We start from the raw sequence: 18,675 nt of genomic DNA, 5'->3' as shown, positions 1-18,675 counted from the left end.
ATTCATGTTCAACACGCTTTAATAAACCTAAACGTTGAATATATACATTTCACTATGAATGTTCAGAGGACGCTAAATTAGCCGCATTTGATGTGTAAATATTGTGTATGACTTCGGTTCATGAATTGTGGTGAAAGCTCCCAGGATTTATAGAGTACACTATAGAACGTTTTGTGTTTCAAATGTGTTATTTACCTGTCAGAAGTTCCTGTTCGTTATTGTGAGCTGCTCTGGAATTCCATTTCGTGTCACTCGTGCAGCTATAATAAACAACGTGCGCTGCTATGTTTCAGATCTTTACAAGAATTTTCACCAATTTCCGTATCAATAGAGTTAAAGGCATGATCGTTTACCCCCTTGTTGAATTAACGACACACAGTTTAATGAGCTAATATGTTCTATGGAAGAACAATATCAATTTTCGCAATATTAAGGAAACGTTAATCTTGGTATGATTTGTATACATATATGAAGAAGGCGAGGTACAAAGTTAAGGGTGATAGTGGCCATCGTTGCTTTAACAATGGCATGGTATCCGAGCGACATCATCATTAGCTTCTCACTAAGATGGCCGTAATTTCAATCTTAACGTATGCACATGGTAATTTTAAAGTGGAAAGTAATACCGGCATCTAAATGTTTCAAATCCCAAGGAATACAGCCAGCCCCTTGATTCCTGCTCCTAGGTAGATAATTGTCAGCGTTGCGGCCATAGGTGCACAAGGTCCTGCGATCGATTTTGCGGCCGGGTCGGGGAATTTTCAGCCACGTCCGGTTAATTTCTCTATTCAGGGACTGGGTGTTCGATTTTTTCTTTATAAACCCATCTCCATATGCACACAACGTATTACAGGAAAACTATATCCCCATAGGTTAGGAGTCTGGTGGGATATTCGGCCATAAAAAAGGCCAAGCGTGTCGTATTGTGTAACACCGCTTGCATCCGCGAGCCTACCAGGGTATGGAGAGAACGGCGAAATAAGAAGACTGTTAGTCCCGTGACTAAGGTCACACTCTCACAAATCACGTCAAACGACATGCATGTTCTTGAAAATTAATTTAATTAATTAATCAATTAATTTAATTTAATTAATCTTAGAAGAGAAAGGTAATTTTTACTATTAAGTGTGAACTGAAGAATAGTCCCTAAAATCATGGATAAAACCATCTCCAACCAGACCATTAAGAAATCTGGACAGGTACATGGCAATAGCTTCCACTTTTTTCATTTTTATATTTTTATATTTCTGCCAGTGCTGAGCATGTCATTATGTTTATACTGCCAGATATTTCACCTATGCTATGATGTGTTTTTACCAACGACAAATATAGAACTTCCATACTTTTAATCTTGAACTCAATGGAATAGACATGTTAGCTCTTGCCTGGCCGTGTATGCACCTAGAATTAATCAAATGCACATTTGTATGCAGGATCTGGATCTGGTTATGAAGCCTGCTTAATGACTTGGTTACAAATTACGCCTTGTAGTTGAGAGAAGAAACTATATTTCTAATCCTGCCATTACATTTGAAACAGGAGGCTTCGTTGAACGGAGAACTGACCATGGCATCTTTAAACTATTACAGTTCAAGTCTCGAGGACGTACAACACATACGATTGAGTTTGAACGCTAAAACAAAAATTGAACAAACTGATCCGTTTATTCAAGTAGGTATCCTCTTTTAAATTCAGTAAAAATAATGAGTAACAACACTCAAACAACACTCTCCTTTAGTGTCAGTTAGTAAGTAATAAATATCATGTTAGGTTTTAGTCTCCAAGGAAACAATCCTGAATAGAATTTGACTGAACAGCTAGGTAGATGCTACTACTTCCTTAAATCCCAACAGCAAGACATAACAACCCTTATAGTGACCCACCCTTTGCGGTGTAAATTAATAAACCTCACTATACACATTAATACTGTTAAATCATTTCGCATCTATCAGACAGCGAGGTTCTAAGAGCCTTCATGACTCATTGATGATATTACTGCCAGCTGGAGTGATTGCTGTGCACCTGAACCATTCTTCAGGTCTCGTTGACGGTTTTGACACGTACGACTTAGTTCCTTCATAGGTATGTTGTGCATTAGAAACAGACAGCGCATACGTCCACGACCTTACGAAAGATATCCCTTTCGTTCACGGGCATGTTGTGCTTTTATACCAACCGGCAGTCCAGACGCACACGGCCCTACCAACGACCAATAAAGGTATCAATATGCGTAGCCTCTTCTGCTAGGGACAGTCATCTAGTTTCTACACAGGCATGTTGTTCCTTAGCAGCCAGCAGCTTAGATGCTCACGATCTTTCCAAGAAGTGGAAAAGGCCCTCATATCAGATCCCTCTAACTCACTTGGTACGTGTGGTTTGGTTCCTGTGTGGGCATTTTGCATTTTAGCAGCCGCATGTTCAGATAACCACAGCCCCTCCAGTGAAGGGTAAAAGATATACCATCACTGGAAACGTGCGTACTGTTCCTATTCCTGCACACTGTATCTTAGAAACCGCAACTCAGGTGCCTAGCATCCTGCCAGTGAGCAGTAAGGTGTACCTTTCAAAGCCCCCTTCACTACTGGGAATATTTATCTAGTCCCTAAACAGGAATGTTGTGTCTTAGCAACCGACAGTCAAAACTGCCGACGACGCTGGCAATGAGCCATAAGGATGCATCTTTCAAAGCTACCTTCACCACAGAGAACGTGTAATCAGTTAACATGCGGGCATGCTGCATCTTAGTAGTGCGCAAGTTTTAGTTAGCAGCCAGCTGCCCAGATACCTAGAGTACGACCCTGCCAGTCAGTGGTAAAGTAGTCTTCTACAAAGCCCACTCTTTCATTTGATATATGCAGGCTCGTTCCTGCTCAGGCACGTTCTTTCTTAGTATCTAGCAGTGCAGGTGCCCGTCTTGCCAATGAACGATAAAGGTGGTTCTTCAACCACTTGGAACCTACGCGGATGAGTTGTCTCTTAGCAACTGGTAGATTAGCTGGTCACGTTTCCTCCAGCGAACTGTCAGTGAAGTACAGAATCTCAGATAATATGATAGTGGCGAATGTTTCAAAATGTCAAGTTACGAGATTATCATGCCCTCGTAACATTAAGTGAAGTATGATGAAGAAAATAATGTTGACCACTTAATACTGGAGAGAGTGGACAAGGTAAACGGGTTTCAAAGACTCCTTTAGCCACAGTAATCTATACCATAACAGTAAAGGGTTTGTAGAGGAATAATAGTTCACCAGTGAAAGTTCAGAGGAGGATTCTGGTACAAGTGAAGAGGAGAAACGTCAGAATCAAGGAATGACCTATCTTTGCCTTACATTTTACACAAACCACGGACCCTTGGTGCTTTGTTTTGATTGTGTGAAAACGCTTTTTGATTTTATATCCGAAATGGTTTTTTCAAGTTTCTCTATTTTAGCGTTAGCGACATTTAGTCTATTGTGTATTCTAATGAAATTACGTTTGCGATTCTTCAATCTCTTCTTTAACAAATCAATTGTCTTTCTAGCATTTTCGCCATAAGGGCTATTTTCAATTGCTAACGTACGGGCTGATCACTGACATTTATGTTCTGATTAGAGACATTTGTTCGCGTGGATTGCCACTTAATGGGAGCCTTATGTTTCTTAACCGTTGCAACCGACACCTACGCGTTAAACACATACGTCGGAAAATTCGAGGCCAGGATCGTAACTGGGAAAGGCGATTGACACAGCCCTGAACTGGAAACGGTTTTAATCATAAATCAATAAAGGATATGACTCAAACAGTACTAGGAATGAAATACCAATAAGATTTAAATAAGGGTTCATTATGAATTTAAAAAAATGAAAACAAACAAGAAAATTGAAGCCAATGGTTAAAAAGGGGAAAGAATTTCAACGTGAACATACCTTCTTCAGTGGTTTTTACAATATCGTTGTAGGAGCTCAACATTATTACGCTCAAGAATAATAAGGAAAATTGTGACAAGCTCCATGTCTTAAATTCAGCCATATTACATTATCACCAATATTATTACTATTAACACGGCCTAACTCGGTCGTTCTTTCACGAGACTCATTTCATTTATAACGTAGGAGTGTGTACATCTCATTATCGACACAACAACAATACTCATGGCTCATTCATTGCCACACGAGTCACGGAGTACAAAACGGAGAAGAAAAACTAAAAGAATGAAGGTATCAGCATGGGACAGAGACCAATATCTCTGAACTACAGCAACAAAGATAAATCAAAGAGAATCGCAGGCATGGGCATAACTAAAACTACGAAAAAGTAAACATGGCGGCCCCTTGGGCAAGCAAACGCCCAAGGCGGGGACATGGCAAAAATAAATAAAATCGTACCAAGAATAAACACGAGGTACTGAAATAAGATTTAAAATAAAAATTTAGCTGGCTGATATATAATCTTTTCGCCCCTTCCTGACTCATCAACACACATCCCAGCATTCACACACACGTCGGTAAAACCAACAATATGAGCAGCCGCTCCACTTATCAAAGTCGAAATGAATTCATGCACCGTGACTCACCTGGTCACTAATCAGGCCTCGTGTAAATCAAGTAGCAGCGTGCACCACACAGATAATTTAACAACGAGATCGTAGGAATCCAGTACACAACTCATTACCACAGGCGCTCCGTACGACGTGAATGAAGTTCAAGTCGAGACGGTGGGCATTCATACAACAGCTGGCGAAATATCATAGCATGCAGTGCACATTAATAGAACAAGATCGAGACCCAGTTTCCAACACTTCATAATCACAACACATCAACAAACACACATTCATTCATGCAGCAGAGCTGAAGGGTATATATCAATCAGGTATGTTAAAACGGAAGAATACCGGGACAACATCGCAATATCAAAGTTAAAACAAGGTTTGCACGTACCTGCAATATTAAAAATCAAGACAAAATGTAGGATGCAAATAAGACCTCGTATTTGAATAAGTTTAAAAGCCATTTAAAGCACAGGAAGTCTACTTCTATCGGCGAGGGCTCCATGGTTAAAGCATCACAAAAAACAAGGCAAAGAAGTGCAGTTAAGAGATAACACTGCTCGTCTCGTAAAAGCAACGACCTTCCGCCTTCCGTCATTACAAACGAGGGTGCTGCCCTCTCTAGTACATCGGCAGTAGTACTTAAGTCGTTTGAATTGAGGCCATAAGAATTAATTTACCAATGACAAACATACTTATGGGCGTGCCATTCGAGTGTGGCACACCGTCGTAGAGAGATATTTGGGCAGATTCTGAAATATAAGGGAAAAGTTTCTTATTTTAATTTCCACCACTGTTTTGATATCTCTATTGTTTTACCATTCACCGCCAATGAGTCTTTTTCTTCGGACTAATTTCTCCCATCCTGGAGAACACTACTCTCTTTAGGGTGCCTAAGAAACGCCTACCTGAAGACGAATGGTCATATCTAGATCTACATCCGGGTACGAAACACGTGGGAAAATTGCAGCAGTATCTAAGGCACTGTCTTCGAGCACAATAACGATGTGATCGTCTGTTTTTAAGAAATAACACAACTTGCAGAATTCACTACTGAATACAGAAATAACATAAGCTCTATAAACCTCACAACAGTGACAATGGAGAGCAATATAAAGGAAAGACAAGTCTTATCTGCTGGCAACTCTAGCTACTGTGCTGTTGAAGAACCCGCTCTCATGGTTACCTGTATGAGGCAAGATTTCATCAACTAGAGACCTCGAACCTGAATGCGAAGCACCGAGAATCGCTTTAAGTTAACTTTACCTCACGATAATACATATTAATTCAAGCCTAGATACATCTCCCGTATGATTTGTAGTGTCCGAAGCCATTTCTTCCTTGTTTCTACCCAGTTAATTTATAACTGTCAGGTCCTTCAGTCTATCAAAACTAATTTATTAATAACATTTTTTATAAATTACCTTAAAACATGATAACAGAATTATAACTGAAAAAGAAACTCTCTTCTTCGAGTTGAGGACCTAACCAGATAATCAAACATACATGCATGCGTATATACATAAATATGATGATATTTATCGTAGACTGAGGTTTCAAGCTGATTTTTTCACATAATAGTGGCATCACTACAGTAGGACGGATATTTATATGCCAGAATACTTCCCAATGTCCCGCCCATAACTCTGGCGCTTCTGAATTAGTTTCGCGTAGTGAATAACGACCGAAATTGTTCAAATATTTAGCAGATTTATTCAAAATACTGAAAATTCTCACTGAAATTAATAACTGCAAATTTGGTTGAACTTCACTGTGTTCTCATTGCGAGTGCGTTCTCTTCCCGTCATGTTCATTGTAATCACTGATGTATTGTGAAGAATTTGAACACCGAGACAGTTTACGTTTCGTCCCTTTTCTAACTCTCACGCTTGTATTCCGACATTTTATGCCATTTTATTCCTGATAACTACATCCTTTATGTCCCTCATGAAGGTCCATAAATTTCCTGGTACCATGTATGCCACATCTCCCCTCAAATCTTGTAATTTCATGACCCGGGAGAATTTAAAATAATGGAGCGCGCACTTTATAATGTGCAAGAAGTAACAGTTACCATCGTCAAACCATGGTGGATAAGCCAACAGACTTCCTGGAGTTATGTACCTGCATCTTTACAACGAAACAAATTTTATTAATACAAGCTCACTGCTAACTGTCCAGATACACTGAAATATTATCCTCGCAACCTTGGATTGATGTGCTTGATAGAAAATTGTTCTCATTTTATAATGCTGCTAAAGCTTGTTGTTATGCCTGATTCGGTACTCACCTCCCTCTATAATGGCGACCATGCTTTTTTCTCAGGGCATTCGGTCTTCCAGTTCCAAATTCCTGAGTTGTCCGTTTTTTGACCAAATTCAAGCATTCTGTTTCAAATATTTAACCCGTAACGCTCTTGTACTTTAATACTTTCCCAAAAATGTGCACTTCCTACTCCTTCCCACACAAAAATGTATTCGCAAATTATTTAAATACCTTATTTTTAGGATATCAACTCAGCCACAAGATAATTATCATGTATTCTCTTTTCATTAATTTATCATGTGTTATTCTCATGCTGGTCCACGTTCTCCTCTTATATATGCCAGTAGATTAGCCTTTCTGGATTTTCATAAACCAAACTGTAGACCTTTTGTTCATAGAGGCTTTTCCTGTCCATATCTATTTTTATCCAAACATTGCTGCCGTTCATTTTCCACGCACTCTTCAGTATTCAGTTTACCATTAGTAGCGAAATAAACTTATTTCGGACAGGTATGTCTTCTTCCCCTACTCCTTCTAATCCTGTACATATCATCTATATCCCTTTCACTACAGTCAGAGCCTGAATTTTCTCACATTAGTTTTTACAATTTTTGCTTTACGTCGCACCATCACAGATAGGTCTTATGGTGACGATGGGATAGGAAGGGCCTGGGAGTGGGAACAAAGTGGCTGTAGTGTTAATTAAGGTACAACCATTATATTTTACTGGTGTGGAAATGGGGAACAACGGAAAATCATCTTCAGGGCTGCCGAAAGTGGCGTTCGACCCGACTATCTCCCGGAAGCATAATCACAGCTGTCACATTAGCTTTAAGACTGAGTTCATCAATTTCATCGTGGACTCACTTTCAAATTCCTCCATGCCGTAAATAATGTTTATTCTCTTCTCCTCCTCCGTTCTTCTACTATCAGGCCACCGATGTTCTGAACATCAGAGCATGTACATAAAATTATCAAACTGTGTAATTAATTGGAAAGACGTATGTATTTAATATATGGAAGGTCATTCTAAATTATTACGCGTATATATAGAGTTTTTAGTAATCTAGTTCACATCATAGGCTTATTTCTTCGTAACACGTCAATGACGAAATCTTAGCGAGTTAAGTCATGAGTAAAGTATTACAACATTATTCGTATTCATAGCTTACATTAATTTTCCAGTAGCCCGAGATCAGTCGACCGGACACGCCATGATAATTTTAGCCCTTTGCCACGAAAAGGACTCATCGAGATTACAGATGTACCCTGCCGCACCTACTTCGAGAGAGGCAGTTTCATCTTGCCAACTCCCAATTTTTGAAGCTGATTACCTGACGCGAAATTTCAACCTATGTGAATGAACGTTACGAAACAAGATGGAGGGATATATGATAGCCTATATACTCCAACGACACGAGCTCGTGAAGGTTTTAACACGTTAGCGTCTGAGGACCTTGGCCTCTGAAGGTCATAGCGTGTGATGGTCATGATTACAGAGGAAGAAGGTCTTTCTCGTAGATAATATTATTCGAGAGAAGACAGGGCAGATAACAAAGAGAGGTTCTCTGTTTAGTTTATAAGTTCACTTCACATCTGAGTAGGGGACTACTCAAAGTTACGCTCATTGCGAACTGGATATCTCAATGGTGATATATAAAGGTAGCGAGGAATCAGTTTTGACTTGTCTAGAACAGGATATATTTTTGTTATTTCTCTAGTTATGCTACATTTCTGTAAAGCGAAAGAATACAAGAGTATTCTCTAGTGAACGCAAGCCTAGGTGGTTTTGATATTGAAATTAGGTCTCATTACCACATTATGTAATGAGAATAAAAGGAAGTGCTCGGTTCAGGAAAGTCGTTGTCCAATTAGTGGGCAATGCATGAGTCGGAAATAGGACTGGTACTTACTACGAAAGATGACAACGACAGTACGAGAGGACTAGGAAACAAGAGATGCTACATCGAACGTGCCTATATACCAGAATCTACAAATGGTGAGCTAATGGCAGGAATTACTGCGAGTCTCTGCTTAATAGTTAATTTTATTCAATTTTATTTCGTTCAATTTTTATTTTGTATCTGTAAGTTCAGTTTTTGTAAATACGCCCCTACGTATATCACATTAATACATCTTTATTTTAGTTGGTACTTTCATAAATTCTTAATAATAACTAGTTTTTTAGTTAGTGTGTACTTAATGGTTAGTGTTCTGTCACTCCACTCCTGAGAGTATCTACAGTCTCATTACTTATTACTAGTAATTATTAACTACTGCCTTCAAGCCGTAAGTTTGAGGGCTGGCGCCCAAGAGATATTGTTTATGGAGAGAGAAATGAGCAAGTATTTATGTATATTAAAATTAAGGTGACCCGGTACGTCACAAATTACCTGAAACTCGTTCTTCTAGCACCTTAATCCTCTGATTGAGTATCGCTCTTTCTTCTCCTCTTTCTTCTCTCGTCTTCTCCTTTAATGCTGTTAGTTCTTTGGTTAAACCATCATCCAGTTCCTTAATTTGTTGAGACTGTACCTCGAGCATTTCATTGGTTTGGTGTCCGGCTCCATAGTTAACGTGCTGGCCTTTGGTCACAGGGGTTCCGGATTCGATTCTCGGCAGGGTCTGGAATTTAAACCATAATTGGTTAATTTCCCTGGCATGGGGACTGGGTGTATATGTCGTCTTCATCATCATTTCATTCTCATCCCGACGCGCAGGTCACCTACCGGAGTCAAATTTAAAGACTTGCACCTGGGGAGCCGAAGTCCTCGGACACAACCCGGCACTAAAAGCCATACGCCATTTCATTTCGTTTCATTTCATTGGCCTGGTCAGCGTGTGACACATCGCGCAAACCTTCCCTGATTTTCTCCATGTCTTCCCATGACAGTGGGTCTTGGTTCATCTCGACGCCTCCAATGAATGTAGCTGCCACCATCAACAATTCTCTCAGGCATAATAAACTTGTTATATCCTGCTTTGCACTCCGTCTAGATCTACTTGACCCGGCTGTGCCGTCTTCCTATCGCAGTCCTGTACTGCTGCACTGTTACACCCATACTAATTTCCCTGCAGTTCCGGATCGCTACCGCAAGGTCTGCTCACAAGCTCAGTCCAGCAAGAAGGAGGAGAAATATTATATTCAGACTAAATCGGTCAGCAAAAGTGTTGGTGTCGTTTTTCAGGGTCTTGAAATAGGAATTGACAATGCCGAGATTCCATCCTTCTCCGCTGAGTACAGAAGGACGGCACTTAACAAAAAACTAACTCACCTGTTTCTGAGTTTTAATGGTATTATTCTTATATTATATGGAATATGTATCCTTGGGCGGTTTTCAATGGATCGATTTTAACGGACGGAATTTTGGCAACCATGCCCAAAATAAAGCCTTTCATGGTATGACTGGTGAGAAACATTTCTTTCCGGTGTCGATTTATCACTGAGAATGTGAAGAAAATTCCCATTTGATACAACACAGTTTATAACACAATCAACATATCATATCGTAACAGCTGAAATAAGAAGACATCAATACATACATAGTGATACACCTCATCCGATTAAGCGACATTTTAGGTTACTCAAATCACTATAAAATAAACATGTAACATGGAATTACAAAATATATACCAATATTAAACAATTGTATTGTGATCGTGATAGGATGTCCATTTCATTGAATAAAATATGTTATTCTGTATAAGAAATGTTATTTTTTCATCTCCTTTACCTTAATATTTGGTTAAGTTATAAATATGTGTTCAACCAACCAGAACATTTTCTCACCTTTCCTTGGTAAATAAACAACTGTAGATACTGGGTCTAAATTCAAATAAACTGTTTAACAATATCATTTCTTTAGAAGGATGGGAATTTCCCTATGCACCTTAAAGAGAGGAATAGTAAGTTCTGACAGTTACGAAGCTTTAAAATTTCCAGAGCAAAGGTAAGCAAGCCAAGCAGTAGAAAGTAATGGATTCCATCAAAGATAAATGAGTGGAGTTCGGAAACTTCGCGTTCACCACTTTCCTTATTCATAACCGGTGAACAATGATAGTAAAGAGAAAACGAAAGAGGGAAGGTGTTAATACATAAATGAATATAATCATGAAACTTCCACATATTTCTCAACACTACAAAAGGATTTAATTGCACATTTAGAAATGAAGAAAAGGTTGTTATCAACGCAATTTGTGAGACCTAACGAATACAGTAGGGTGGAGATTATACAATGTATGTTCCGTATTTGCAAATTTAAGGAGTATGGAACATAATCATCCGAAGTGCAGCAGAGAGCGCGGTGATTGACTAGCGCAGTCCGGGAACACAATGACTAACTAAATACCTCATTATGACACTCAGATTACTTAATAGCTAAAACAGATATATTTAATGCAATTTAAATCTAATAGTATTTTCTGGAATAGGTTAACCTACAATGGCCTGCCACAGAATTGTTTCAAAACGTTTAACCTTGTTTTACATTCATTGTAATCAAATCTTCATCGTTATACTGTAATCACTTTCAAGTACTAGTAAGTCATACTATTTTTAAGTTGCGATAACATTTTAATAATTACTATATTATGTGATTTACAATAGGAATCGTTGGGTTCGAACAAGCAAAAACGCATCAAAAATAAGTTAAATGTCATATGCCTAAAAATTCTATGGTTATACTGTATAGTGTAGTAAATAAGTTACATGATTGTGAGCAACTGAAAAGGGACCTCGACAATGTTGTGAAATGGAGAGCCGACGATGGTGTGGTATGATGATAAACGGTATGAAAAGACAGTTTGTACATTTTACGAAGAGGAAACGTCCATTCAGTTTCAATTTCTGGGTTTTTGGGGTGGAAGTACCTCCAGGCGATCACTGTAACCATTGAAGTTTTAATATAAGGAAAGCTGTTCGTGGGGGCAATCACATAAACGAGGTTACAAAATCTATTCAGTTAGTTATGAGGGAATTTAGGTGATGCAGGAAGAATGTAAAAGAGAAGGGGTATAAGTATATGGTAAGACCCCAATTAGAGTATGGTTCCAGTGTATTGGACCCACACCAGGAACTCTAGATACGAGAACTGCAAAATATACAAAGGAAAGCATACAATTTATCCTGGAAGATTTCCGACAAAGGAGTAGTGTTACGTTAATTTCGCAAATTTTGGGCTGAGAATACTGAGGAATAATGAGACCACCTGCTCGACTAAGTGGTATGTTCGGATTTGTCACTAGACAGATGCCGTAGAATTACATTAATAGAAGAATAAACATGACTGGAACAGTTAAAAGGTAGGATGGATCATACTATGACGTTAAATTTGGATTTCAAGAGGACAAACTTGAGGCAAATATTCATTTATAGGAAGGAAAATTAGGGAATGGAACCTTTTATCAATGGTAATATTCAACATATCTTCCAGTTCTTTGAAATCAGTTAAGAAAAGCCTAGGTAAACAATACATAGGAAATCTGCCTCCTGTGCGACAGCCCAAATGTAGGCTAATGATGAGTGATTGACAACGAAACACGCACAAAATAAACTCTTACGATGAACTTTAGTGTTAATATCCACTTCTTCACAGGTGTAATAACCAGCTTACTGCCAATCGAAACGAAGCATCGGTCAGTAGATTTAGGCAAACAATTGTTGTAGTAGATCTAAAAATGTAATTTGAGAATGAACATAATTTAGCGTAATTTTGGCTGCAGCATCATGTTGGAAAGTGGTTTTATTAGTCTGTTACCCTCCTGTGCAAATTTTATGTTGTCTGAAAAAGTGACAACACTCTAGGACAGGCAGGTCCCCCATTCACTTTTAATTTCGAAATGTAATTGCTATGGTGTTAATGATGAACAGCTTAACATTACAGTTTCGTACCTGAGCAATCAAAGTTAATTTGTTGAAGTGGGTGGAATTCGATCAACTGAACTTCGTCATCAACATGAAGTACCACAAGGCTCGGTTTTACGACTTTTTCTATTTCATGTTCAAATAAATGACCTACTTAGTGATATAGGATCTAATGCCAATACGTTTTTACAGTATATGCAGATAATACTCCTTTTTTAAATGAGACTAAAACAGTCGAAGAACTCAATGTGCTATGTAAGTTCCCTGCGAACAAACTCACGTAAAATGATAAAAAGACTCAGAAAATTATATTTAATTTAAATAAAAATCAAGTAAATCACGATAATCAACATGTGAAGTTATTAGGAATACATTTAGATTCAAGCTTGGACTGGAATGCTCACATAGACTTTATTTCAAGTAAACTATCAAGAGTGGTGTATCTCTTCGGAGCCTTCAGAGATAAAGTTCCAAGTAAATATATTGTAAATGTCTACTTTTCATTCTTTCACAACATTCTTCAATACATATTTCTATTTTGGGGATACTCCAGCCGGATTTCTGAAATTTACACGCGTGTTGTAATAAAATCTATTATGATGGCCGACTGTAGGCCTATATAAAAAGCTGTCCGGTATGAGGGTTGTGAACACATATATTTATAATGCACTTTTAAAAGTATATGCAGAGATAGACCAAATCAAGCTCCGAGGTGATGTTCATATACAAAATACCACGTCAGCTAACCAGGTCGATGTACATGGTCATAGGTTACAAAAGACGGCTTCAAGCCATTTCATTGCTCAGTTGAAGATATAAGCTTAAGAAGTGGTTACTCATGCATCCCTTTTACTCATTGCAGGAATACAACGAAATTGATGAATTTGATATACTATATATTGAAATTACAATTTGTTATTAGTTTGTGTATATACTGTATATTGTGATTTTATTTTTTTGACAATGTATATTGAATGTAACATACTTCATGACAATAAAATTCTATTCTATTCGTACGCAACTGGGACGCCCTTGGCCTCGCCATTCCATTTCACCGTTTGAGAGCTGGAGAGTCCTGGCGCAGCCCCGACCTGCCCAAGGCTCAACACCCCCTACCCAGCTCTACTCTGCGGTGACGTAATAACGTACAAGGTGGGTTGCTGACCGTCTCCTTTTAGCAGACATTTCGAACCATGTGTGAGATTTAGAAGCTTCTTTGCAAGGAACACGTGTTGATTTTTGTTATGTAGGACTATATTCGGACTTTTTACATATAATTTCCTTTGCTCAAAAACCAATTACAGAATACAGAAGAAATGTCCCCTGAATTAATATTTTTATGAGACCATGTTTGTAAATTTTGAGCAAGCTCTTATCAAATTTCAGAGAGGACTGATAAGAATTCAATGCACCACATGCCTCAACATCCCTTTGCAAACACACATTCTTAGTAATAAACATGAATAAGCGTAACATTAGATTTTTATCTGACGTTGCATTGCAAGCAGGGTTATGCATTCATTATATTCAAACAATTCTCCCTGAAATCAATAAATTGGTTAAATCAAATAAATGTCAGGTGTCCTAAATGCAGAAAAAATACATTTTTAATTTTTGTATTATTTTTAAGGACTGGTTTTTGTATGTATTTACTGTAATATCTCATAAAATGCTCCGTTAATACAGCGCATTTCCCTCGGCCTCTTTTCGACTCACTGGCTGTGTCTTTCCTTTGGGGCTGCCTTTCAGCCCTCAGAGCCCGGGGCTGCCCACTTCGAATGGCCTACCCTAACGCAACTGCTTCCAGAAGCGGTGGGCCGTGTTTGCCGTTAAGGCCACAACCTGGACACAACCTTCCCGCCGGTGATCGCCAACCGGCAGGAGGCAATTCAATTGAAAACCTGCCTCCTTCCTGTATATACCGCGAAAATGTTTCCAGGATGTATATTTGCAATACGATCTGCGACATAACACAGAACAACTAGAAATGTTATATTTGTCAAATACTAGAATACTCGATGTAAGGACATGGCATTGTATTCAAGGTGAAATCAGTAAACTCTTGTGTGAATAATAAACAATTCAACAACACACGTGTCATTATGTCGAATGATGAAGGTCAATTTTAATGGATTTGTTGCAGTCCAAAATAATAAATAAAAGACAGATAAGATCAATAAGTTCATTAACTTCAGTAATGAGTGCTTTTGCTCAAACGACTACTTCTTGATTATCGGTTTTTGTTTGAAGCATAGTTATTTGGCGAGACTTTATTCCAAAGTCGCCTTTCAAATTATCAGTATAATTAACTGAAGCTTTCATGTTCCAATGTATGATATTGCTTGGTGCTCCAACTGTTCAATATTGTAAATGCGTGTTAGGAACGCTATAACCCAGTTCTCTTGCTCCGTCCAACTTGTCTACTGTATGATGTTTAACTGCAATTACCAGGAGTATCTCCTATATATCTTCCCCTTCTTTGCTACTGTACTTATTAAGGCACGACTTTAATACTACTTTTAGTCTTTAGTTACTGCCCTGGACATGATGATCATATAATTTATTGCCTGCTGGTTTATTATCAAAAACTGTGACTACACTTGGAATTCTGACACATTTCACGTCGTGGCATGTATCTTCTTCTGTCTTCAAATATGAAGCGTCACAAAGTCTTTAGATAAACTGAAGGATTCTTTCAGAGGCAGCCACAGGCCACATTCTGAAATGTTCTTTTTTTATGGAGGTGTTGGTTCTCGAAATATGTCTCCATATAGTTATTGTTGGGTGACATCAAGCGACAAGTTACGATATGATAAGCAAATGTTATTATCTATAATACAACTTATCTCACAAATTTCCTGAATTTGCAATTACAAACCACCAGAGAACATTTCTCCTTCTCAACAAAGTTATGCAAAACTTCAGAAGAATATGATTATGGTGATTTTAGTGACAGTGAAATTGGTGTAATCATGAAACAAGTGAATAATACTTTAAATATATTCCATTACTCCTACAAGTGCTTTAAAGTTTTAATTATTAATAATTGATTCAGACATATTTAAAGATATATTAAGAATTAAAGCTATTTATTATTGCTGTTTATGTGTGCAACCGTAGTATGAGTTTGGAAAGGGGATATTACGCAATTTGGGAGTTACACTTACAACAAAGGGGGATAATTCCTTTTGAAAAATAAGGTTTTCCCAATTTTACAATAACTATAAAATCGTGGATGAAGAGATATAGTTATCAACCGCACTTCCAAAGGGATACCTTGAAAAAACCGGCATACGAAATATTAATGTTGATGCCAGTTACAAAACGCAAAAATAAACATCAAGCTATCGACAGGATGTGCGCAGTGGAAGCATATGTACTATCACAAGATTTTGTCTTCAAGATAACTAGAGGTTAGTTCCGTGGACAGCAAGGACTTAAATATTGATTTAAAATCCGTGTATGGTGGTAATCAGTAAAGCATGTAATGCAAATAGATGAATATATTTAAAGTTAACAAGTTGTTCGCTGGCAACTAAAAAGCGGCGAGGGTAACAATGATTCCAAAATTTGTTGTTGTTGTTGTTGTTGTTGTTTGAGTTATCAGCCCATAGACTGGTTTGATGCAGAACTCCATTCCACCCTATCCTGTGCTAAACTTTTCATTTCTACGTAACTATTGCATCCTACATCTGCTCTAACCTGCTTGTCATATTCATACCTTGGTCTACCCCTACCGTTCTTGCCACCTACACTTCCTTCTAAAACCAACTGAACAAGTCCTGGGTGTCTTAAGATGTGTCCTATCATTCTATCTCTTCTTCTCGTCAAATTTAGCCAAATCGATCTCCTCTCACCAATTCGATTCAGTATCTCTTCATTCGTGATTCGATCTATCCATCTCACCTTCAGCATCCTTCTGTAACACCACATTTCAAAAGCTTGTTCTCTCTTTCTTTCTGAGCTAGTTATCGTCCATGTTTCACTTCCATACAATGCCACGCTCCACACGAAAGCATTCAAAAACATCTTTCTAATTCCGATATCAATGTTTGAAGTGAGCAAATTTCTTTTCTTAAGAAAGCTCTTCCTTGCATGTGCCAGTCTGCATTTTATGTCCTCCTTACTTCTGCCATCGTTAGTTATTTTACTACCCAAGTAACAATATTCATCTACTTCTTTTAAGACTTCGTTTCCTAATGTAATATTTCCTACAGCACCTGCCTTCGTTCGACTGCACTCCATTACTTTTGTTTTGGACTTATTTATTTTCATCTGGTACTCCTTACACAAGACTTCACCCATACCATTCAGGAACTTCTCGAGATCTTCTGCAGTCTCAGATAAAATAACAATATCATCGGCAAATCTCAAGGTTTTGATTTCCTCTCCTTGGACTGTGATTCCCTTTCCAAATTTCTCTTTGATTTCCTTTACTGCCTGCTCTATGTAAACATTGAAAAGGAGAGGGGACAAACTGCAGCCTTGCCTCACTCCATTCTGGATTGCTGCTTCTTTTTCAAAGCCCCCGATTCTTATCACTGCAGAGTGATTTTTAATAATAATAATGCCATTTGTTTTACGTCCCACTAACTACTCTTTTACGGTTTTCGGAGACGCCGAGATGTCGGAATTTAGTCCCGCAGGAGTTCTTTTACGTGCCAGTAAATCTACCGACACGAGGCTGACGTATTTGAGCACCTTCAAATACCACCGGACTGAGCCAGGATCGAACCTGCCAAAGTGATTTTTATACAGATTGAAGATAATCCTTCGTTCTCGGTATCTGATCCCTATCATCTTCAGAATCGTAATTAGCTTGGTCCAATCAACATTATCGAATGCCTTTTCTAGATTTATGAATGCCATGTACGTGGGCTTGTCCTCCTTGATTCGATCCCCTAAGATCAGACGTAAAGTCAGGATTGCTTCACGTGTTTCTACATTTCTTCTGAAGCCAAATTGATCTTCTCCCAACTCAGCTTCAACTTGTTTTTCCATTCTTCTGTAAGTAATACGTGTTAAAATTTTCCAGGCATGAGATACTAAACTAATGGTGCGGTAGTTTTCACACCTGTCAGCACCGGCTTTTTTGGGAATAGGTATAACAATATACTGCCGAAAATCGGATGGGACTTCTCCTGTCTCATACATCCTGCACACTAAATGAAATAACCTTACCATGCTGGTTTCTCCTAAGGCAGTCAGTAGTTCAGAGGGAATATCAACAATTCCAGGTGCCTTGTTCCTATTTAGGTCACTCACAGCTCTGTCAAACTCTGACCTCAAAATTGGGTCTCCCATTTCATCAGCATCAACAGCCTCTTCATGTTCCAGAACCAAATTATCTATATCGTTACCTTGATACAACTGTTGGATATGCTCCTGCCATTTTTCTGCTTTGTCTTCTTTCCCTAGAAGTGGCTTTCCATCTGAGCTCTTAATATTCATACAACTAGATTTCCTTTCTCCAAAGGTTTCCTTGATTTTCCTGTATGCAGCATCTACGTTTCCCAGGACCATACAGCCTTCGACATCCTTTCACTTCTCCTTTAGCCATTCTTCCTTAGCTACCTTGCACTTTCTATCCACTTGATTCTTTAATCGCCTGTATTCTTTTCTGCCCTCTTCATTTCTAGCATTCTTGTATTTTCGTCGCTCATCAATCAGGTCTAGTATCTCCTGAATTATCCACTGATTCTTAGTTGATCTTTTCTTCCTTCCTAACATTACTTCAGCAGCTCTGCTGCATTTTTCACGACTCTCCACTCTTCCTCTATAGTGTTTTCTTCACCCTTTTCATTTAGTCCTTGTGCAACATGTTCCTTGAAACAATCCCTCACACTCTTTTCTTTCAACTTGTCTAGATCCCATCTGTTTTGCATTCTTTCCTTTCTTCAATTTCTTCAACTTCAGATGGCATTTCATGACCAACAAGTTATGGTCAGAGTCCACGTCTGTTCCTGGGAAAGTTTTGCAATCCAACACCTGGTTTCTGAATCTCTGCCTAATAATAATGAAG

The sequence above is a fragment of the Anabrus simplex genome, chromosome 1, assembly GCF_040414725.1.
Source record: "Anabrus simplex isolate iqAnaSimp1 chromosome 1, ASM4041472v1, whole genome shotgun sequence".
Classification (NCBI taxonomy): Eukaryota; Metazoa; Arthropoda; class Insecta; order Orthoptera; family Tettigoniidae; genus Anabrus; species Anabrus simplex.
Note: the sequence above shows the minus strand (reverse complement) of the source record.